The sequence below is a fragment of the Pan troglodytes genome, chromosome 13, assembly GCF_028858775.2.
Source record: "Pan troglodytes isolate AG18354 chromosome 13, NHGRI_mPanTro3-v2.0_pri, whole genome shotgun sequence".
Taxonomy (NCBI): domain Eukaryota; kingdom Metazoa; phylum Chordata; class Mammalia; order Primates; family Hominidae; genus Pan; species Pan troglodytes.
Window position 1 is genome coordinate 91317826 of NC_072411.2, and position 24251 is coordinate 91342076.

General features: G+C 34.4%; 1 protein-coding gene across 3 annotated transcripts in view; it reads right to left on the reverse strand.

The window, feature by feature from the left end:
* Positions 1 to 24251, reverse strand: part of COL5A2 (collagen type V alpha 2 chain) — a 408452-nt gene that overhangs the window by 223756 nt on the left and 160445 nt on the right. The window contains exon 4 of one of the 3 annotated variants that reach the window (XM_063790631.1): positions 2700 to 2861. The exons of the other annotated variants lie outside the window; for them this stretch is intronic. The gene's annotated coding sequence lies outside the window, so the exon portion shown is untranslated. The remainder of the gene's footprint in view (positions 1 to 2699; positions 2862 to 24251) is intronic. 3 annotated transcript variants of the gene reach the window in all.

The window sequence follows — 24251 nt, forward strand, 5'->3', positions numbered from 1 at the left end:
GCCTGTGTTTTGAGAGCACTATCCTTTGAAAACACATCAAACAGATTGGAGGGACAAGACTGAAAACGGGAAGAGTTTCAAGTATCTTGGAGGACACTTATACTCTGCAGTGCTATTTTCTTCCTGGTAGAATTAAGGCCACCAGCAGTATTACCCAAGGCTTCTCTTCTCACTGTGACATGGAGAAATGATTTGCCAGATTGGTGAATTTCAAAGGAGAAACCAGGCATGTAGAGTTCTGTTCACCCCTCCTCCTGATCTCCTGGGAAAGCACCTGACCTTGGAGATCTGTTCTCCTCATCTTCTCCAGGCTGCAAGTTGTCCACAGCTGACTATAACTGGGTGGGTAAGGCTGGCTAATTCAAAAGTTTATATTTAGGAAAATTTGGAGATCTTTGCAAATCAGAAAAGATTGTCCTCATATTTTTTATTTTATTTTTTTTGAGATAGAGTCTTGCTCTGTTGCCCAGACTGGAGTGCAGTGGTGCAATCTCAGCTCTCTGCAACCTCCACCTCCCAGGTTCAAGCGATTCTGGGACTACAGGAGCACACCACCATGCCCAGCTAATTTTTTTGTATTTTTAGTAGAGACAGGGTTTCACCATGTTGGCCACGCTGGTCTTGAACTCCTGACCTCAAGACCTGCCTGCCTCGGCCTCCCAAAGTGTTGGGATTACAGGCGTAAGCCACCGCGCCCAACCCCTGTCCTCATACTTTTATACCTGCATAGTATTCCCTTTTTGGATGCATCTTAACATTACTGTTGGAAACTTAGGTTATTTGCAAGGTTTCCTATTATAAACAATACTGCAGTTAATGACTTGTGCAGACCTCATTTCATATATTTATCCACTTATCTGTGATCTAAGTACCTAGAAGGAAAGTCTATATACATTCACAATTTTAGTAGACATTGTTCAGTTGTCCTCCACATGGTTGGACTAATTTATGTACAGCAATATATGAGAGCCAATTTACCCCACATTACTTGCCATTCCAATATTTAGATTTTTATTCAGGTTCCTCAGTTTATAGAAAATGTATTTTATAGAACATTTTCTAATCTTGGCACACTGTGAAAGTTAAAATTCTTATTATGTATGACAATTCTCTGCCTAAACAATTTGTGAGGTTCTAAAATATAAAAACATTAAGTGAACATCAAGGTGCATGGATCTCCTCACTTATTTAATTTTAATATTTTAAGATATATCTCAATATATAGAAAAACATACTCTGAGCTTCAATATAGTCAAATGTAATTTGACTTTAAAACAGATTTTGCTTTTCTGAATTGGAATTTGAAATGCCAAAATATCTAAGTTGTACTCACATGTAATGTTTATTACCACAGGTGTAACAACAAATGTAATTATTGTCAATTAAACAATTTTAAGATGTGTGATATGCAGGGAAATGGGCCAGATCTTGGAAATAGAAAGATAAATAACTGTTACCCCCTTCCCTCAAAGTAATTACCATGCATTAATAATTACTACAGAATATAGTAAAAGACAACTTCCAAGTGGAGAAGTATTTTATTTCAACCAATGAAAAGCCTTTTTACCTATACAATACTACCTCTTATTAAAATACATCTAGGCCAGGCGCGGTGGCTCACACTTGTAATCCCAGCACTTTGGGAGGCGGGCAGATCACGAGGTCAGGAGATCGAGACCGTCCTGGCTAACACGGTGAAACCCTGTCTCTACTAAAAATACAAAAAATTAGCTAGGCGTGGTGGCAGGCACCTGCAGTCCCAGCTACTCAGGAGGCTGAGGCAGGAGAATGGCATGAACCTGGGAGGCAGAGCTTGCAGTGAGCCGATATCGTGCCACTGCACTCCAGCCTGGGTGACAGAGCGAGATTCTGTCTCAAAAAATATAAAATAAAATAAAAAATAAATACACCTAATCCCTTTTGTTGTGAAATAAATTTATTTATGTTTGTCGTGAAAATCAGTTCTGTTGGGTTAATATCTATTATTTATGTTGTGAAGTTAATTTCTGTCCATGCAAAAGTATGAGTCCAGATAATTGCATTGATAATGCTGCAAATTTTGGCAGAGTGGTCATCTCATATTTTCTTCCACTGGTCCATAAAAACTAAAACATTGCAGCTGACAATTACCCTACAATATCTAATTTTATATCCAAAATAACTTATTTACGTTGTTGCTTTTTCCCCATAATTTTAAAAGACCAGTCTTTTCTGAATGGACATCTTAGCTAAAAACATCTGATCATTTTATTAGGAAGAGCAGATAATAACTAATTCAGTAAAAAGTGAAAGTGTTCTACTTTTGCTTAACATGATAACTCTGGTCCCAGAACTGCTGAAAAAACGCACTATGCAGTTTCATAACTAAGTCCTGTCCTCAAAATGAAAGATTGTAAGGAATATGATATGTGTTTGAGTCTGTGTGGGAGACTTGTAATGTTAGAAGAGTTCTTTTTTTCCATTCATATATGGGATTTAATTCCTCTTTCACTTAAAAGAGGAAGGACAGGGAACCTCAGCAGCCTAGAAAAAGCCACGTCGCCAGAGAGCAACATGGTGGAATGAGAAGAACATGGGGCCAGGAGAACCGGGTGCCAACCTCAGCTCTGACAGCCAATGAGCCAGGGCAAATTACCAGGCACCCAGGAGAAACAGGTGTCAACCTCGGCTCTGACAGCCAATGAGCCAGGGCAAATTACCTGCCAAATCTTCACTCATTTTCTCAGCTGTAAAGCTTCACCAGATGTTCTCTAAGACTTCCAGTTCTGATATTCTCATCTATATTCTGACATTTCCAACCTTCATCTTGTACTTCTTCTTCCCAAGAGAGCAGACGGGAAGATCAGAGAAGTATGTCATATCTGAGTAGGAAAGAAGTCAATCGTGACTTTCAGTACCTTTTGGACACTCTAGTCCAGAAATGCTTCTGGTGGCAGAACAGTGGCTACTTAAAGAAAAAAATGCACTAGGAGACAATTATGCAAGCAAAAAATGCTTATTTCTTTCCTTCTCCAAATGTGAAAAACAAAAATGTGACTGAGTACTGTATGCTGTTGTAAGATTTTCCATTTATAGAGTCTTATAGTAATATTCATTCAAGTCCTAATTTTCCAAGGTTATTTTTAACCTCAGTAACAGTATGATTGTTCTACTTCACTATGGTAACCATATAACATCAATTTTCCAAGACACCCTCAATTTTAATTGACTTGTCCCTAATTTAGACCAAATTTTAGACTTATCCCTTTTGTAAGTTTAGGGAATATGATTACCCATGTATTTAATTATCCCCTGTCTGTGTCTCTCTTTCTTGATTACAATAACAAATTTGACATGAAAATAAAAGAGTAAGGAGAGACCCAGATTTTAATATTTCACATCTTTGTACTTGGCAAATGGTCTCACAAGCTGATATGGTGACAGAAGAGTTGGAGGCTCACAGAAAATCTACCCATTAAGTAGACACAGATACTAGGAGATATTTGGCTACATTAACTGACCACACGGAGTTTAGAAGGCCTGGAAAGAAAAGTCAGGATTGTTTTATTTTTAGTGGCATTTTCAAGTGAAGATACCAGGGTCCCTATCAGGGGAGAGAAGCCAACTAAGTTTAAGAAGCCAGAAAGGCTGATAGTTGTCTTCTGGGAAAAATATACAAGGGCCACAAGACCTTGGTAACCAGACTGAGGTCCCAGGTACTACACAGGAGTCCACATAGAAAAGAGAAAGAAGAGGGCAAAGAAGGTTATCAGAAATGCCCAATGCTGGATACAACAATATATGGAAGAAAGGAAAATGTTTATTACTTTTTTATATATTGACTATAGGCATCATGACACTGTGTTCCTAAATCCTTTAGTATACATGATCAAAATAAAAGTAGTTTTTAAACTTTGTTGTATTATATTCCTCTTTCAAAAAAACTGCTATAAGCTATGAAGTCTTTCAGAAAAAAAATGCAAACACACAATATTGTACAGTTCATTTCAGGGGAATCACAGCTTCCCAGAAAGTCATCCACAGACTTCAATTCAAAACCTTTAGCAAACAGAGATAATGTCTTTTTAAGATAACCTAGGAGTACAGCGCCTGCAAATGCCAAGGCTAGTTGGCAACTAAGAGTACTTGGGTAGCCCAGTGACTGCAGGAGACTCATTCTAGAACTGGGAGGATAATTAGTAAAGTCAGTCTCATGGGGAGCAGAAGTTGTTCTGTTTGGTCTAGAAAGTGATGTAGGGCTTAGATTTGCGGTATGAAAATCAGTAGGCCTGGCTCTTGAAAGCTCAATCCGGCAAAGGCTGAGAAATGATGTGTTCGATGAGGTTGACATAAACAAAAAACCTACTGCCTGTGCACCATGACCTACACCACAGACAAAAATAAAGTCGGGTTTTTCTAAGGGTCAAGCATGAATAGTAAAGGTCAGAGAAGAGGGTTCTGCTAATGGCATTTGGCAAAAGGTAAAAGAAAGAAAGAAAGGTGGTGACCAGATGTTCTCTATTCAGAATATGTAAAAGGGAAATTACATTACAGTAGTTGGAATTCAAGTTATATAAAAGGAAAATCTTCCATCCAGTGAACTTTGTAAAGCATGAGACCTAGTTACTGATGGACAGACACTATTATTCTCCTTCCATGAATTGTTCAAAAATAGAACAGATATTTGTGTGTTTTAAGAGATTTGAATATAAAATTTCCAGAAACAAAAGTTCAGGTCGGGCATTCATGGAGATATTCAAATTCCTTGAAAGACTGACATATCCATCTATTTGATATTTATTTCATTATAAAAATTTTTATAATTATTTTTAAATCCATTGAATTCCTCTAATCTGACACTTCACCCAAACTTTTCCATAAAAAGTTACCGAGAATAAGAATTGCTTGATGTAATTCACAATCAATATAATCACGTGGATTCCATTCAGCGTCTTTAGTGTTCTTACTAATTCTAACTAACTTGTATTAAGAACAATTAATACTGAAACCATCAAGCTGTTGCCATCAAGTTATGTAACCCTAATTGAAATTATATTTTTAAGCAAAATGATTCTGATATCTACATACATATGTTGAAAATAATATCCTAAGTAAGTACATTCTGGAAAACTATGCAGAAAATAATGGAAAAGTAAATACAAAAGATGTTCTGGAAAGACTGTTAGAAAAGTAATGAGATTTACAGATTGACTAAAACACCAGGAAAACCTCCAAAGAATATTTGACATTTGGTCAGTCAGTCAGAGGAGAGTTGGCAGTTGGTCAGGAAAAATGTGAATCATAAAAGTCTATCTCTTCCATTATACAATGCATATGAATCAGACGTCTGTTAGCTCGTTCTTGGTCTCAAACCTAAAGTCAGCAACTGCTTTATTTATTTGGCTTCATGACCCAGATTAGATTTCCTGTTCTTTCAACTTGTAATACGTGTAGCTCACACTCACACAGAATTTGGGGTAGAGTGTAATGATCCTCCCATCCATTCACACCATCTTTTATTTTGGCCAGTTGCTGGGGCAAAATTGCCACGTCTATCACCTACAGCAGAAATTTGGTCTTCCAGCCAAATATTAGGAAGCACAGTAGTGACTGCTATGGCAACAGACTAAACAGACCATCTAAAAGGTAGTTGAAAGAAGAGGTAAGCTATTTCAAATACAGAGAGGTAGGAAAGTTTAAATTTCTCAAATCCTAAAATATTAAAACCAAGAGCATACACATCATAGTTATGGCAATCTTGATGAAAATATAAATAATTATTTTCTATTATTGTTTTATCAATATTACTTTCTAAGAATTTGTTAAATGACTTAATCTCAGCTTCTAATGAGCTACAAATTCAAAAGAAAATTTCAAAATAATAACGCTTGTCCAAAGTTTCCAAATGCTGACTCCTTAAATAAGATTACATACAAATAATTCGAAATGATTTCATTCCTTTAGAGTTGTTCCCATCTAGCCTTCCAGTTGAAAAGAAAAATATTAGCAGCACCAAATGTAAGCAACAAAGGAAGAAAGGACACCACCTGTCCAAACCCTACCTTCAGTTTTTTTCTCTGAAAGCTTTTAGTTTTCTTGGTCCTTCCATTATAAACAAACACACACACAGACAGACACACACACATACATGCACACACACACACACACACACTACCTTACCAACTTTTTATCAGGACAAAGTTTTTTTAGTCACTTGTACAAAAGTATAAGATGATTGCCTGCTGTATTTGTGGGGCTGGCTGAAACTTTAAAACTGATCACGAAGAGAAACAGCATTTATGGTTCACCGACTAGTTCTCTAAAACAGTGAATCTAAGCCCTGTCTGGCTCAGTCTTCTTTACAAAAAAATATTTTTTTAACATTCTTGTACTATCATGAAATTTTCAGAACATATAACTTACACACATACCTAATTTTAAATCCCTATATTGTTCTAATTACATAAGAACAATATAATCTAATTAATCCCTATATTGTTCTAATAAGAAATTTAAAAGGAATTTAAAATAAAATAAGTATTTCAATATTCAGATGCTCAACCATGATGACACTAGATGATGGGGAATAATAAGATTCTCATTATCAACCAATATGGATTTATAATAAGTAGGACAATATTCATCCGGTTATTGCAGATGCATTCTGATATTCAACATCTAGATATAAAAACTAAATTATTATGGTCAGATTAAATGTATGTCACAGTTGCATTCCAGAGAAATTTATTACATATTAAAACTATTCAGAAAATAGTTGGTGTTTGCATATATAATGAAGTTGTTCCTATGCTCAAATAATTACAAATGGATTTTGTAATTGAATGACTGGCAAGACCTTCAGTCAAGCAGGACATAGGAGAATTCTTCCCTGCATTCCAGGAAATAAAGCATCTCCAATTTCCAGCCACTTGATGTCGTTTCAATTGTTATAACAAATAAAATGCTCTCAAAAACATCCAAAATTCCCCTAGAGAGAAGTATCCCATCCTCCACCACCAACCTTGAGAACCACAGGTCTAGAAGGAGATAGCTGGGCAACTTTAAACCCATATTGGATGTAAGGTGGGACATGAAGTGTTTCCTTTGGGGAGATTATAACAGAATATATGTGTGCCATTACAAATACAGTCATGTACTGCATAATACTTTAGTCAACAGTAGACAATATATACAATGGTAGTCCCATACGTTTATAATGGAGCTGAAAATTTCCTATTACCTAGTGACGTAGCTTTCCTAACATTGTGGTACAACTCATTACTCACATGTTTGTGGTGATTCTGGTGAAATAAATCTACTATGCTGCCAGTCACATAAAAGTGTAGAGTAATGCCCTAGGTCTTCACATTCACTCACTACTCACTCACTCAGAGCAATTTCTAGTGCTGCAACCTCCATTTATGGTACATGCCCAATACAGGTGTACCTTTTTAAATCTTTTATATCATATTTGTTACTATACCTTTTCTATGTTTAGATAGATTTAGATACACAAATACATACCATTGTGTTACTGTTGCCTAGAGTATTCAGTACAGTAACATGCTGTAAGGTTTGTATCCTACGTGTGTAGTAAGCTATACTATCTAGGTTTGTCTAAGTACACTCTTTGATATTTGCACAGAAGAAATCACCTAATGAAGCATTTCTCAAAATATATCTCCATCATTAAGTGACACATAACTATACTTTCAAGTTCAAAGAATTGGAATATGCAAACTATGCTCTCTGACTATAAAGAAAATAAATCAAAAGTCAATAACAAAGATAAGTTTTAAATTAAGTATGTTCTCTGACTATAAAGAAAATAAATTGAAAGTCAATAACAAATATGTTTTAAATTAAGTATGTAAAAAATCAATTGCATTCTTACATACTAGCTACAAACGGCTAGAAAATATGTGTGTAAGATACAATTTATAATAGCAAAAATACAAAGAATGAAAGAAAATATAACAAAATGTGTAAAATAAGTCCAAGAGATATATTATAAAATTTTATTGAAATTCATTAAAGAAAATCTAAATAATTGAAAACATTTAGTATGGATATTGAAAGGAAAACGGTATTCTGACCATGTCTGTTTTCAAGTGACATAAATGTGTAACATCAAATGATATACTATGCAGTCATGAAAATGAATAAACTACAGCTTTTTGAAGCAACATAGATAAATCTTAAAAACGTGTTTATAGAAAGAAGGGAAATTCTAAAGCATGTATACTGTTTGATTATATTTGTAGTAAACTCGAAAACAGGAAAAACTAAACTGTATTGTTTAGGGATGCATACATGATGGTAAAACCATAAAGAAAAGCAAAGAGACAGTTACAGTAAATCAGAATGGTGGTTAACTCTAGAGGGAAACAGACAGTGTATAATCACGAATAGCTTCAACAAGATAAATATATATGCAGCCCAATAAAAAAACAGGCAAGATATATGAATCCTTGGACTCATAAAAAACAATAAAATTTAAATTTTAAGTTATTTCATAGTAAAACTGAAAAGACAAAAATCTTAAAAGCAATCAAAAAGAAAAGACAGATGACATACAAAGAACATTTATCACAAAATAACCTATTCAGAGTACTGAGGAAAAATATTGCCTAAAGAGAAATCTCCACTTAGCTAAATTATTGCACAAGCTGAAGTGTGAAAGAAAAATTTCAGAAAAAGACCTACTGGAAAATTGATCTTTTACTTAAGCAACCACAGTGGTATCGAGGAATATGTAAGATTGGTACTAGTTGCTTGAGCATGGTGAGGGAGCAGGCAGAGAGCCTCTTCAGAAAAGTTGGAAGGGGCCAAAGGTTACAAAAATCCCTGGGGGACCAAGATCATATAAAAACACTAATTCAAAATGAACCAGAGACCTAAGTATTATAAGAATAAAACTACAAAAATCTTGGAAGGAAGCATAAGAGTAAATCATTGTGACCTTAGATTGGGCAATTTCTTATGTGACATCAAAAGAACAATCGGCAAAAGAAAAAAATAGATTTACCAGATTAACATAAACTTGGTGCCTTACAACAACAGATATTTATTCTCACAGTTTGGAAAGCTAGAAGTCCAAAACCAAGGTGTCAGCGGAGCCATATTCTCTCTGAAGGGTCAAAGGAGCCCCCTTCCTTGACTCTCTTTAGCTTGCCACCAACCCTTTGTGTTCTTAACTTGTAGACATAGCCTTCCAATCTCCATCATCAAGTGACGTTCTCCATGTGTGTTCTGTATTCAAATTTTTCTTTTCTTATAAAGACACCAGTCAGTGGATTAGGGCCCATCCTAATCCAGTAAGACCTCATCTCAACTTAATTACATCTTCAAAGACCTTGTTTCCAAATGTGGTTACATTCAAAAGTACCTGGGGTTAAGACTTCAACAAATCTCTTTTGGGACATAATACAACCTTCAGGAATCTCAACTTTGATAAAATAATTTCACCAAAGAAGATACACAAATACCTAATAAATGTATAAAAAGTGCTCATTATCATTAGCCACCAGGAAATCAAAATCACAATGTAATACCACTTAACACTCAGAGAAGTGGCTAGACTCATAAAACAAACAAAAACAGGTATTGGTGAGGAAGTGAAGAAACTGAAACTCTCTCATACACTGCTAGAAGGAAGGTAAAATGTTGTAGCCACTTTGAAAAACAGTTTGGCATTTCCCCAAATAGTTAATCATAGAGTGACCATATGACCCAAATATTCCACTCTTATATAAATGAAAACATATGTTTACACAAAAGCTTGTACACCAAAGTTTATATCACAATTATTAATAATAGCTAAAAGGTGAAAACAAGCCAAATGTCCATCAACTGATGAGTGGATAAATATTCATGTGGTATATCCATGCAAGGGAATATTATTCAGCCATAAAAAAGACGTAAAATAGGCTGGGTGTGGTGGCTGATGTTTGTAATCCCAGCACTTTGGTAGGCAGAGATGGGCTGATCATGAGGTCAGGAATTAGAGACCAGCCTGACCAACATGGTGAAACCCTGTCTCTACTAAAAATACAAAAATTAGCGGGGCATGGTGGCATGCACCTGTAATCCCAGCTACTGAAGAGGCTGAGGCAGGAGAATTGCCTGAACCTGGGAGGCGGAGGTTACTGTGAGCCGAGATTGTGCTGCTGCACTCCAGTCTGGATGACAGAGCAAGACTTCATCTCAAAAAAAAAAAAAAAAAGATATGAAATACAGATATATGCAACCACATGGATGACCCTTAAAAACTTTCTGCTAAGTGCAAGAACCTTGAAGACACAAAAGGCCATGTATTTTATGATCCTAAATCTATGAAGTGTCCAAAATAGGCAAATATCTAGATACAGAAAGTAGATTAGTGGTTGTTAGAGGCAGGAATGAGGGGAAAATAAGGAATGACTGCTCATGGGAATAGGGTGTGTTTTGGGGATGGGGTGATGAAAATATTCTAAAATTACATATTAGGATGCTTGAACTCTGTGAATATATGAAAAAATACTGAATTATACACTTTAAAGAGGTGAATTTATGGTATATGAGTTATACCTCAAAAGATGTTATAAAAGATATGTTAAAATACTGCTCAAAAGCACTTTCTGTCACTAGGTAGTCAAATGAAATATATAGATAATCTATGACCAGTCATTCTACTCCTAGGTACATATATGCGAAAATTCTTGGACAGTTAACATAAAATCTCTAAAAATATTTGTTATATTAATGAAAATAAATATTATATTAAAACAAATATACATATAATATTAATAAAATGATAAATGAATTGATAAAAAGCATTGGGCTATGAAACCAACAAGAATATATAATACAATGCCAAGAATCTTATGGTGGTGGGTTTGGTTGGCCTATTTGATTTGATAGAGTTATTTTCATAGTTGGCCAAATGACTTTTAGTAAACCACTTATTTTTGACCCTAAAAGCATTTCTGTAAATATAAATATAATGTAAGACACACATTGCCTGCATCCATACTCTTGCCTTGGTAGGAGTCAGATGAAGTATACAGATAATCTATGACCAGCCTAGAAGGTATATTTTTCCAAAAATTCTTAGACTGTTACATAAAATCTCTAAAAATATTTATTATAGTGTAATATGTAGTACTGGCAAGTTGGAGGCAACCTGGGTGTTCATCGCTACATATTTGCTTATTAAAAATACAATCACAAAACATTCATCTTGCAAAAACACGTACAAATGAAAAGGAACATGCTAAATGCATTTTTTAAATAATTGCCTAAGAAGAAGAAAATAGGAGCAATAAATATAGGAATAAAAGAGAACTAATTATTTTCATGTAACGTACCCATCATTTTTAAAAAGCAATAGAATAAGAAGGCCAGGAAATTGGGGAATGAGGATACTGAATGTGGAGCACAGTGGGGTTGATGCCTGAGACTGGACTTTTACATGCTCCTGGAGACATGATTCACAAAGGCAGGCTGACTCCTACCAAGTCCAGAGTAAATGTGGGCAATGTGTGTCTCACATTATATTTATATTTACAGAAAAGCTTTTAGGGTCAAACATAAATGGTTTACTGAAAGTCATTTGGCCAACTATGAAAATAAATCAAGTAGGCCAACCAAACCCACCACCAAAAGATTCTTGGCATATATTATATATTCTTGTTGGTTGCATAGCCCAGTGCTTTTTTATCAATCCATTCATCCTTTCATTAAATATTTTTATACATTATGATTCCATCTGTATTATCTTTATTGACTATTTAATACAAAGATGCATCTCCAGATATGTGGGCTTTATATGTTTCCCTATCCCAAAGTGGCATTAAAAATTATGTTATCCACTGTCTTTTTACATTCAGTAAATAGTATTCAGATAGAGTTCTGGTTTTATTTGTTCCCATACCCTTTGAGTCACAGTACTTTTGAAATAAATTTTAAAAGGAAGTTTTTCATTAGTATGAACTCTTTGTTTAGTCAGAATTACAACCATCAAACTAAGAGTTCTAAGAAAATTGGCATTGTTTCCACAAGAAACAAATGGTATCACTTCATTTTTAAGATATAACATTCTCTTCTCTTTGGATAAAACATTTTGTTGCCTAAAATTGTCAGTAGTTCCAGCACCATTTCTCTGGCTAACTGAATATGTGGCAGAAGTTTAAATTGTTTCCAGACCTCATGCTATTTTTATATTAGTCATCAGAACAAATTCTACTCAGCATACTCTTCCCTCAGAAACAACTTTTCAGACAAACACCCTACATCTGAGAAGTAAGAAGCAACTGGAATTGGCATTCAGAGAAAATCCATGTTTAACAACTGCAGATTTGCTGCTAATGAATAGTTAAAAATAAATGAAGTTTCTTAACTGTTAAGTAGACATATACAAGACAACATGCTTTTTCTAGGAATGAACTATAAACAATACACAAAAAAGCACTTCATCTTTTGGCCAAAAGGTAAAAATCACCTCTTTTTAACAAACAATATTTAGAAAATATGCCACTATTAGTGTCTATTTTGTAACAATTAAACTCTTTATTAAAATAATATATCTCTTACATAAAGCTACATATTAGAAAAGAGGGAGAAGTTGTGTATCTTTTGGTCAAGAAGACAATTTTACATAAATCAGATTTGAGTGTTAGATCCAGCTTTGCTATTCAGCAGTTGCTTAACCTTTCAAAGACTTTGAAAAATAAGGATAATAAATAAGAAGATCACGTGTGTCTCTAAAACTTTGTAATACTCTGAAACCAAAACTGCGCCTTATCTTAAGGAAATGCAATGAGAGATTCCATAGAATTGGTCCATTACCATTACCAATTCCAGTACTTAACCATTTTCAATGCCAGGAAATTCATCTTAGCCAATCTAAATCTTAAGCCTTTCTCATAATTCTTTCCATTATGTGATTAGAAAACAGAGGGTTATTTTCCCTTGTATGGAAAAAAATTAATTCTATTCTTGAATATAGCTAATAAATTATTCCTCACATTTTCTTCTCCAGACTGAATAGTCCCAAACCTTCCTTCAAAAATCTCAATTTCCCAGAACTTCCAATACTATATTGGGCATCGTTGTCTTGTGGCAGTTTTCAAAGGAAATGCTTCCAGCTTTTGCCTATTCAGTATGATGTTGGCTGTGGGTCTGCATAAATAACTCTTATTATTTTGAGATACATTCCAACAATCTCTAGTTTATTGAGAGTTTTTAGGATGAAGGCGCGTTGAATTTTATCGAAGGCCTTTTCTGCATCTATTGAGATAATCATGTGGTTTTTGTCATTGGTTCTATTTATGTGATGCATTATGTTTATTGATTTGTGTATGTTGAACTAGCCTTGGATCCCAGGGATGAAGCAACTTGATCGTGGTGGATAAGCTTTTTGATGTGTTGATGGATTTGGTTTGCCAATATTTTATTGAGGATTTTCGCATCAATGTTCATCAGGGCTGTTGGCCTGAAATGTTCTCTTTTTGTTGTGTCTCTGCCAGGTTTTAATATAAGGATGATGCTGGCCTCATAAAATGAGTTAGGGAGGATTCCCTCTTTTTCTACTGTTTGGAATGGTTTCAGAAGGAATGGTACCAGCTCCTCTTTGTATCTCTGGTAGAATTCAGCTGTGAATCCATCTGGTCCTGGGCTTTTTTGTAGTAGGCCATTAATTACTGCTTCAACTTCAGAACTTGTTATTGGTCTATTCAGGGATTCAACTTCTTCCTGGTTTAGACTTAGGAGGGTGTATGTGTCCAGGAATTCATCCATTTCTTCTAGATTTTCTAGTTTATTTGCATAGAGGTGTTTATAGTATTCTCTGATGGTAGTTTGTATTTCTGTGGGATCGGTGGTGATATTCCCTTTATCATTTTTTATTGTGTCTTTTGATTCTTCTCCCTTTTCTTCTTTATTAGTCTGGCTGGCATTCTATCTATTTTGTTGATCTTTTCAAAAAACCAGCTCCTGGATTCATTGATTTTTTGAAGCGTTTTTCGCATCTCGATCTCTTTCAGTTCTGCTCTGAACATAGTTATTTCTTGTCTTCTGCTAGCTTTTGAATTTGTTTGCTCCTGCTTCTCTAGTTCTTTTAATTGTAATGTTAGGGTGTCGATTTTAGATCTTTCCTGCTTTCTCTTGTGGGCTATAAATTACCTTCTACACACTGCTTTAAATGTTTCCCAGAGATTCTGGTAGGTTGTGTCTTTGTTCTCACCGGTTTCAAAGAACGTATTCGTTTCTGCCTTAATTTCGTTATTTACCCAGTAGTCATTCAGGAGCATGTTGTTCAGTTTTCATGTAGTTGTGCAGTTTGGAGTGAGTTTCTTAATCCTGAGTTCTAATTTGATTGTACTGTGGTCTGACAGACTGTTTGTTACGACTTCCATTCTTCTGCGTTTGCTGAAGAGTGTTTTACTTCCAGTTATGTGGTCAAGGCAATCAGACAAGAGAAAGAAATAAAGGGTATTCAAATAGGAAGAGAGGATGTCAAATTGTCTCTGTTTGCAGATGACATGATTGTATATTTAGAAAACCCCACTGTCTCAGTCCAAAATCTCCTTAAGCTGATAAGCAACTTCAGTAGTCTCAGGATACAAAATCAATGTGAAAAAATCACAAGCATTCCTATACACCAATAATCGACAAACAGAGAGCCAAATCATGAGTGAACTCTCATTCACAATTGCTACAAAGAGAATAAAATACCTAGGAATACAACTTATGAGGGATGTGAAGAACGTCTTCCAGGAGAACTACAAATCACTGCTCAAGGAAATAAGAGAGGACACAAACAAATGGAAAAACATTCCATGCTCATGGATAGGAAGAATCAATATTGTGAAAATGGCCATACTGCCCAAAATAATTTATATATTCAGTGCTATCCCCATCAAGCTACCATGGACTTTCTTCACAGAATTACAAAAAAACTACTTTAAATTTCATATGGAACCAAAAAACAGCCCGTATCGTCAAGACAATCCCAAGCAAAAAGAACAAAGCTGGAGCCATCACGCTACCTGACTTCAAACTGTACTACAAGATTACAGTAACCAAAACAGCATGGTACTAGTACCAACACAGATATATAGACCAATGGAACAGAACAGAGACTTCAGAAATAACGCCACACATCTACAACCATCTGACCTTTGACAAACCTGATAAAAACAAGCAATGGGGAAAGGATTCCCTATTTAATAAATGATGTTGGGAAAACTGGCTAGCCATATGCAGAAAACTGAAACTGGACCCCTTCCTTACACCATATACAAAAATTAACTCAAGATAGATTAAAGACTTAAACATTAAGACCTAAAACCATAAAAACCCCAGAAGAAAACCTAGACAATACCATTCAGGACATAGGCATGGGCAAAGACTTCATGACTAAAACACCAAAAGCAATGGCGACAAAAGCCAAAGTTGATAAATGGGATCTAATTAAACTACAGAGCTTCTGCATAACAAAAGAAACTATCATCAGAGTGAACAGGCAACCTACGGAATAGGAGAAAATTTTTGCAGTCTATCCATCTGACAAAGGGTTAATATCCAGAATCTAAAAGGAACTTAAACAAATTTACAAGAAAAAAACAAACAACCTCATCAAAAAGTGGGTCAAGGATATGAACAGACACTTCTCAAAAGAAGACATTTATGTGGCCAACAAACATATTTTAAAAAGCTCATCATCACTGGTCGTTAGAGAAACGCAAATCAAAACCACAATGAGATACCATCTTACGTTAGTTAGAATGGCGATCATTAAAAAGTCAGAAAACAACAGATGCTGGAGAGGATTGTGGAGATATAGGAACGCTTTTACACTGTTGGTGGGAGTGTAAATTAGTTCAACCATTGTGGAAGACAGTGTAGCGATTCCTCAAGGATCTAGAACCAGAAATACCATTTGACCCAGCAATCCCATTACTGGGCATATACCCAAAGGATTATAAATCATTCTACGATAAAGACACATGCACACGTATGTTTATTGCAGCACTGTTCACAATAGCAAAGACTTAGAACCAACCCAAATACCCATCAATGATAGACTAGATAAGGAAAATGTGGCACATATACACCAAAGAATACTATGCATCCATAAAAAAGGATGAGTTCATGTCCTTTGCAGGGCCATGAATGAAGCTGGAAACCATCATTCTCATCAAGATAACAGAGGAACAGAAAACCAAACACCACATGTTCTTACTCATAAGTAGGAGTTGAACAATGAGAACACATGGACACAGGGAGGGGAACATCACACACCAGGGCCTGTTGAGGGGTGGAGGGCTAGGGGAGGGATAGCATTAGGAGAAATACCTAATGTAGATGATGAATTGATGAGTGCAGCAAACCACCATGGCACATGTATACGTATGTAACAAACCTGCATGTTCTGCACATGTATCCCAGAACTTAAAGTATAATTTTTTTAAAAAAAATCTCAATTTCCAACTATTTAGAAACAATTTCCAACTACTCATGCAGTGGATTTCCTGTGATTATACTCAAGTTTTTTAGATTTTAGCTCTGGATCTCAAAACCAGACAATGAAATTCATGAAAGCTCTGAGGAGAGGTGAGTGTTATTCTCCACCAGTTTGTGGACATGGATAAGTAACACAGATATTTCAGAAATGAAGAAAACCTTTATTCCTTGTACAGCATGACCACCAATTTTGTGAAATGATTATAACTTTCTCTTTGCCAAAAATGTCTTAGGAAATGACCGGGTGGTTCTCCTCTACCATCCACAAACTAAGAAGAAGGTACAAATAGCTCTTCTTTATAGTATTCTAAGGAAAGACAGATTTCAAACTAGATAGATCAAAACACTGGTTATTTTCTGATCCCTAACAATATATGATGCTTTTGTATGTGAAGTCTCAGATAAAATCATATTTATATGATGGAAAGCATTATGATGGCAGAAAGGATAGAAAGTTTTGAATGTGTGAGATCTGACTCAAAATTTATCACTTACTATCATGTGACAGCCTATGTGCTTTCCATAGCTTACCACTTGATTTTTCTGGGCATTACTTTCCTCAAATGCACTTAAGAGGAATGAGCTACCACTTCACACCTATTAGAATAGGTATTATCAAAAATACAAAAAAAAAGTGTTAACAGGGATGTGGAGAAAAGGGAGCCCTGGTACACTGTTGGTAAAAATGTAAATTAATACAGCTATTATTAAAAAAAGAAGGTTCATCAAAAAATTAAAAATAGAACTACCATATGATCCAGTAGTCTCACTACTGAATATATAGCCAAAGGAAATAAAATCAGTATGTTGATGAGCTATCTACACTCTCATGTTCATTCCAGGATTATTCACAATAGACAAGACATGGAATCAGCCTAAGTGTCCATCAAGTAAGGGAAAGAATGGATAAAGAAAATATGGTATATATACACAATGGAATACCATTCAGCCCTAAAAAGAGAAGAGAATCCTGTCATTTGCAACAATACAGATGAACTTGGAGGACATTTTACTAAGTAAGCCAGGCACAGAAAGACATATATCATGGGATCTTACTTATATATGAGATATGAAAAAGTTGAAGTCATGGAAGCAGAGGGTAGAATGATGATTACCAGAATTTTGGGAGCCAGGGGAATTGGGAAGATGTTGGTGAAAGGACACAAAATTTGACTTAGGGAGAAGGAGTAAGTTTGGGAGATCTATTGCATAACATGGTGACTACAGTTATTAGCTATGTATTGTATACCTGAAAATCACGGAGAGCAATTTTAAGTATTCTTACCACAAAAAAAATGATAAGAATGTGAGGTAATGCATATGTTAAATAGCTTGATTTAGCTGTTCTACAATGTATACATATTTCAAAACATCATTTTATATACCACAAATATATATAATTTTGTCAATAAAAATATTTTTTAAAATAATGATAGATACTTCCTAAGATTGTTGTAAAATTCTAATAAGATAAATAAGGTATAACCCAGATATACAGTATCCTTTTATCTACTCAGCCTAACTCTGGTACGACACTGATAGAAAATTAAACTCCTTCACAAGCATCCACAGAAAATCCATTTATAGCAAGCATATTGTACTTTGGGTATTTTTACTGAAGATTTACGAAGTCTGAGGGGGTCACATCACACAACACATAGCATTTCACTTATAGTTCTCTGTATGTTTTGTCCACAAGTTCTGTCTTCTCCTAACCTTGGGTTCAGCCTTACAAATGCTCCTTTCCTTCCTCTGGCATCCCCCTCACAGCCTGAATTGTCCCACCCTTGGTTACATGAACAATTCAGCCCAGCCTCAGCTTCTACACTAAAAACACAGACCTTTCTCTAGCAAAATGGTCAGCAAATTACAGAACACACTGGAGAATTATAGCTAACTTGGCTTTTTTTCTACTACATAAGCAAATAATTTTCTTGATAAAGTGCTTAAGGAAAGTTACTTTTTTTCATTCATCCCTGTGGGAAATTGTATCAAAAAGAGAATTACTATTTCATGCCAAAGACAAAAAAAAAAACCAAATATTGAATAATGATATATTTTTATCTTTATACTTTTGTTTTCTAGCTTTACAATTTATTGTTTCAAATATTTCTAGTGTTCATGGTTAACCTACTCAGTAATAAAAAATAAAATATAATGCATTGATACTCTTCAATGCAAGACCCGTGGGCAATAGTTGAATGAGCACAATTTTTATTGTTTTAGTTTGTGTATAATTATTTTTATCTTTAATCTTTTTCTTTACTTATGAAATTCCACTTTTTGCTCTGCTTGGTGACTTAATTATTTCTAGAAAAAAAGGATCCTTAACTGGAAAAGCTCTTCGAGGATTTTAGTTCCTTTGGCTATATTAAATCAAGCATGAGCCATATATCAGTGAAGCTTACTGAAGCTCTGAGATGATTAACAGAAATACAGTTTTTCGATTTACTTATCTTTCTATCACATGCCTTGCCTACTTTTGCATAGAAGTTATTAATTATATTGTATATTTAATTCTTAGACTACTTAATTTTAAATGTTAGCAAAGTATTTTTATTAGCATTAAATGATTCTCATAAAAGGAAAATGCTACCTTCTAAATTTCTGTGGCATAGTTTTCTCATTTTCCATTTGGGCATCTTTTTTCAAAATATCATAATTCATACAGTAAATTGTATATATAAAAATTGAAACATGGAGTATCTTTTTAATTACGTTAGTTTTCTTTCTTTCCTTTTTTTTTTTTAAGATGGAGTCTTGCTCTGTTGCACAGGCTGGAGTGCAATGGCACAATTTCAGCTCACTGCAACCTCCACCTTCCGGGTTCAAGTGATTCTTCTGCCTCAGCCTCTCCAGCAGCTGGGATTACAGGCACGCGCCACCACCCTGGCTAATATTTGTATTTTTAGTAGAGACGGGCTTTCACCATATTGGCCAGGCTGGTCTCGAACTCCTGACCTCGTGATCTGCCCGCCTCAGCCTCCCAAAGTGCTGGGATTACAGGCATGAGCCACTGCACCCGGCCTAATTACATTATTTTTCAAATAAAAGAGAATGCTTTCTTCTAAAATTCCAATCTTCTGGAATTAATGCTACTATCCATAATTTGGAGGCAAACCTTACAGATTACTATTAGTTTACTCTGTTTTGATTTTTAAACCTTCCTTTCTAAATACCCCCCAACTAATTTGTTAACTGAAAATACAAAAAAATACAGAAAGCTTTTTCCAAATAACACTATTCTTTTCGATTGTTTATAACAACCCAACATCATGTAGCAATTGATTGTTTGCATGAGGTTTAACATTATGAAATTTTCACTTTTTAGGTCAAAATTAGCTGAATATCAGCAATTTAATATGGTTTAGACTAATAACTATCTTTCTGTCCCAGAAGCAAAATATTGATACATATTTCTTCCTATCAGTTACACAACAAAACTGCTAGGAAATTGCGGTAATCTGTCTCACACACACTACACAGAATGCTTATGATTTCAAATTTTTATCTCATCAACCAAGTTCTACATTTGTTTTCTCCAAATTAGGCGGTGTGTACTCTGAGAACAGAGTTGAAGATGATTGTGTTAGGGCTTTTATTCACTATGTGTAATAACCACCACATGCTATTTAATGTCATAATACTTACTGGATTACATGTCTGCTGAGATGTCTTAGACCCTGTTGCTCACTTACAGTAAATTGTGTCCTGTGAGGTTAAGGGCATAGAAAAATCTGGGAAGTTTTTTCTGGTTTTATGAATGACATCAGATTTCCAAAAGACTGCTAAATATGTGCTGGAGTTTTCAAGTACATGCTGACCATATTGCATAAAATTATTGTCCGATTGCCACATTTAAATTTTCCATAGGAATTGCTCAGTTATGAGTCACATTACATAAGTTTGACTCACTTAAGGCTCTAGCATTTTAGAAATCTACCTTATAAAAAATATATTTAAACAAGTTGGAATATTTCTATATTGTTTCTGGAAAATAGCATCAGAACTTAGATTTAATATATTTTTAAAACCTTAGATTTATTTTCTCTTTTGCAATGATGTATTATTTCATACCTTCTGGTAGTTTTCTAAATTTTTGAGTTATCATCTCATTTCTCTTGGATCTATTACTTAAACTTCCTGCTCAATTGCCATAAATTCTGTCTAAAAAATAAGATCTTAATTTATTAGCATTTAGTTTTCTTATTTTGCTAATTTAGAAAAGGTATATTTTATGAATGCTCATCACTGTAGCCTAAATTGATATTTGGAGTAAAACAGATCTGCATTTGAATCTCAGCTATGCCATGCATCAACTATAAAACTTTGGGGACATTATTTTGCCACTCCAACTCTATTTTCTCATTAGTGCGATGAAGATAATAAAAACTATATGTAGAAATGAAACTAGGCAATATATAAAATACATAATTTGGGGACCAAACTATACTAAGTGATGAATAAAATCACTAATTATTAATAGCATTAATATTGTTTACCCAAAATCCAAAACAAGAAGCCCTCTGACCATAGGTCTTTTAATTATCTAAGGACTATATACAAATGTAAGCCAATCAAAATGTTCTTAACATGACCCCAAGATTCATGGAAACTCATCAGAAAATTAAGGTAAATCAAGTAAGCAAAAACAAGTATGGCTTGTTTCATAAAATAACAGGTTGAAAACGCAAAGGCTGGGTTAATTATTATCTGCGAGTTCGGGTCAATCACCATAAATTGTTGCCGCTCTCTATACCCCTTAAGAGCCAAACATCACAGACATTACAAAGGCATATCTAGCCATTTTTCCTAGACTTAAGAATCAGGGGATGCAGGAGTCTTTTCAGGTTATAGTTTGGGAAGACACTAGGTTTTAGAAACAAGAAAAGCCCTGCTAGCCACAAAGTACACCAGGATTCTATGGACACACAATATATTTTTAAATAAAATCAAAGTATATTGTTCCTTATTGTCATCAGATACAGATACTCATTGATCCAATGTCTTCATCACAGACTCACTAAAACTATTCTAAAAGAATAGCCAATTGTCAATGCCTCTATGTATTACTTGACAAAATACACTGGGCAAAACAGTGGTGATCTACAAGTCCCCTTTGGTAGTATATGCATTTGGGTTTGGACTCAGGGACTTTCTTTTCCCTTCAGGAAAAATTGAAATCTATTTTTCCTGGGTGGGAACAAGGAGGTCAATAGTGCCCCCAGAAATGTTACCTTTACTATTAAGTATAAAAGGTTTTTTTCTAGGAAAATAAATAGTCCCACTCCCAGAATGCCAGCAGCTGACACTGAAAGTTCAGGCAAGAACAAGAAACCACAGAAACCTTGGAGATGCACTGCTAAGTTGCTACAAAACAACTTTAGGGAATATTTTCTACCACATTTCTTCTAAATCACAATCTGATAGTGTTTTTCTTATATTCCTTCTCTCGATAAGCTGAACCAGATATTCTACATCTGGTCAGACATTGGGCAGTAGCTAGTTTCAGGAAAAAATATTTCACCCTCATTGGAGAATTAAAACTTGCTTAATTTCTGGAAAATTAATTAAGTATTTCTCAATTACAGTAGAGATTTTCATCTTATTGGTTTTTATACAGGAAATTTTGATGGAGGATAGTGAATGGCATTATCTTCTTGCTTGGTTAATAATTAAGGAGAACATTCAGTCAGTCAGTCAAGAAAACGTATTGTATATCAGCAATCTGCAAAGCATACTTTTTGGAAGAAACAGAAAATTAAACATCATAAGTCATAAACCATGTTTTCAAATAGTTTTTAGAATTTTTTCTTTGCCTTTACTCTTAAAATCCATTATAAAGAGTCTAACATTAGATTTTTCTTATATCCTGTTTGGCACACTCCGAGCTTTCAACCTGAATTCTTTCATTTTTCTTTGGTTTTTGAAAATCCCATGTAATTACTTCTTGAAATATTTTTATTTCTTCTTTTCTTTTTTCTCTCTCTAGGACTGCTCTTAGATACTGATACTTCTTTTGTTCTCCATATCACTGAACTATATTCTCATCATTCTATTACTTTATTCTAATGCCTTCTAGGAGAGTTCACTGACCTAATATTTTAGCTCATTACTTCTTTAGTTGTATCTATTTTTTGATTTGTTATTTTAGCAGTCATGTTTTCATAACTATCATCTCTAATTGGTCCTTCTTCATAAGAGTTTATTTTTGCCCTACATTTTGGTTACATTTCTTTAGATCTCTGAAAATACCTATTATACTTGTTTTAAATTACTTTTATCTGTTTAATTTGCTCTTCCTCTATAATGTGTTATTCAAGAAAACAACATCAAGAAATACGAATATCCTTAAATTAAATGCACTACCTTTGTTTTCCAACTCTATCTTAATTTTATATTTTAAAAATTCTAGTTTAAAAGAACAGAAGAAAGATGAGAAGGAAAGAAAGAAAGAATAAGACGAACTAGCATACCCTACTATGGCAAGAACTTGATAAAGAAAAGGGAAGGAATATATACTGAAGAAAGATAAGTATTCAAGATAAAAGGAATGGCAATAATTAAGCTTATAAAGTGAGAGTAAAAAAAAGAAACACAGACTTCTAGATGATAGCAAAGAGAAATCTAAATGACAGATATTTAAATGACGGATATTTTAGAAAAGAAACCTATGTCATATTAATAGAAAAACAATCATTTTCAATTGGGTGGTATATACAAAAGTTGCATAGATAGTTATAGATATTGATATAGATATACACAGTGTTGGCCAAAATCTTTACAGGGAAGATAGCATTTTTGTAAAAAAAAAAAAAAAAATCAGACAAGCCACAAACACTTTCAGACCAGATATCAAACCTAATTTTTAAAAAGTAAATCAAAACAAAATTTAAAAGTTAAAGATGTATTATTTTTATAGCTAGAGTATTATAAGATAGTTTATTTTTTAAAGTCTACAAAAATTGCTGAATTGAACTTTTGTCATTGCAAGTGTACCAGGATGCAATGTCTAAAATAATTTACAAGAACAAGACAGTTAGGAAGATATACTACTGGGCAAGAGAAAACTTGAAATTATTTATAAATAGATTTGATGCAAAAGTTTATTCAAACGAAAACTACTATAAACTGAATATCTGTGCCCCCTCAAAATTCAAATGTTGACATCTAATCCCCAGTGTGGTGGTATTTAGAGGTGGGGCCTTTGGGAGGTCATTAGGTCATGAGGGTGGAGCCCTCATGAATAAAATTAGTGCCCTTATAGAAGAGACCCAAGAGAGCTCTCTCATCCATTCAAGCATGTAAAGTTACAGAGAGAAGACAGCTGTCTATGAACCAAGAAGGAGACCCTCACCAGATACCAAATTTGGTTCCATGCTCTTGTACTTCCCAACCTCCAGAATTGTGAGAAACGAATTTTTGGTGCATATAAGTCACTCAGTTTATCTTATTTTGTTTATCTTATTATCTTATTATGGAAGCCTAAATGAACTAAGACAGAAAGTTTAAATTAGTTATTTTAATTTAAGCTTATCGTTCCAGCACAGATTTTCTTTTCCCTGAACTTTCATGATCCGTGTGCTTTCCTACAATAATTTAATAATTTCATTTAAACATTTTGCAGCATTTATTTTGCTATACTATAAATACCCTGTCAAGCTCACTCTTGTAGGTATAGGTGCTTCTACTTCCTACTATGCTTGAAATTACTGTGCAAACTCTCTAAATCCATTTTTTGTCTTATTTCTTACATTTTGCAAAAT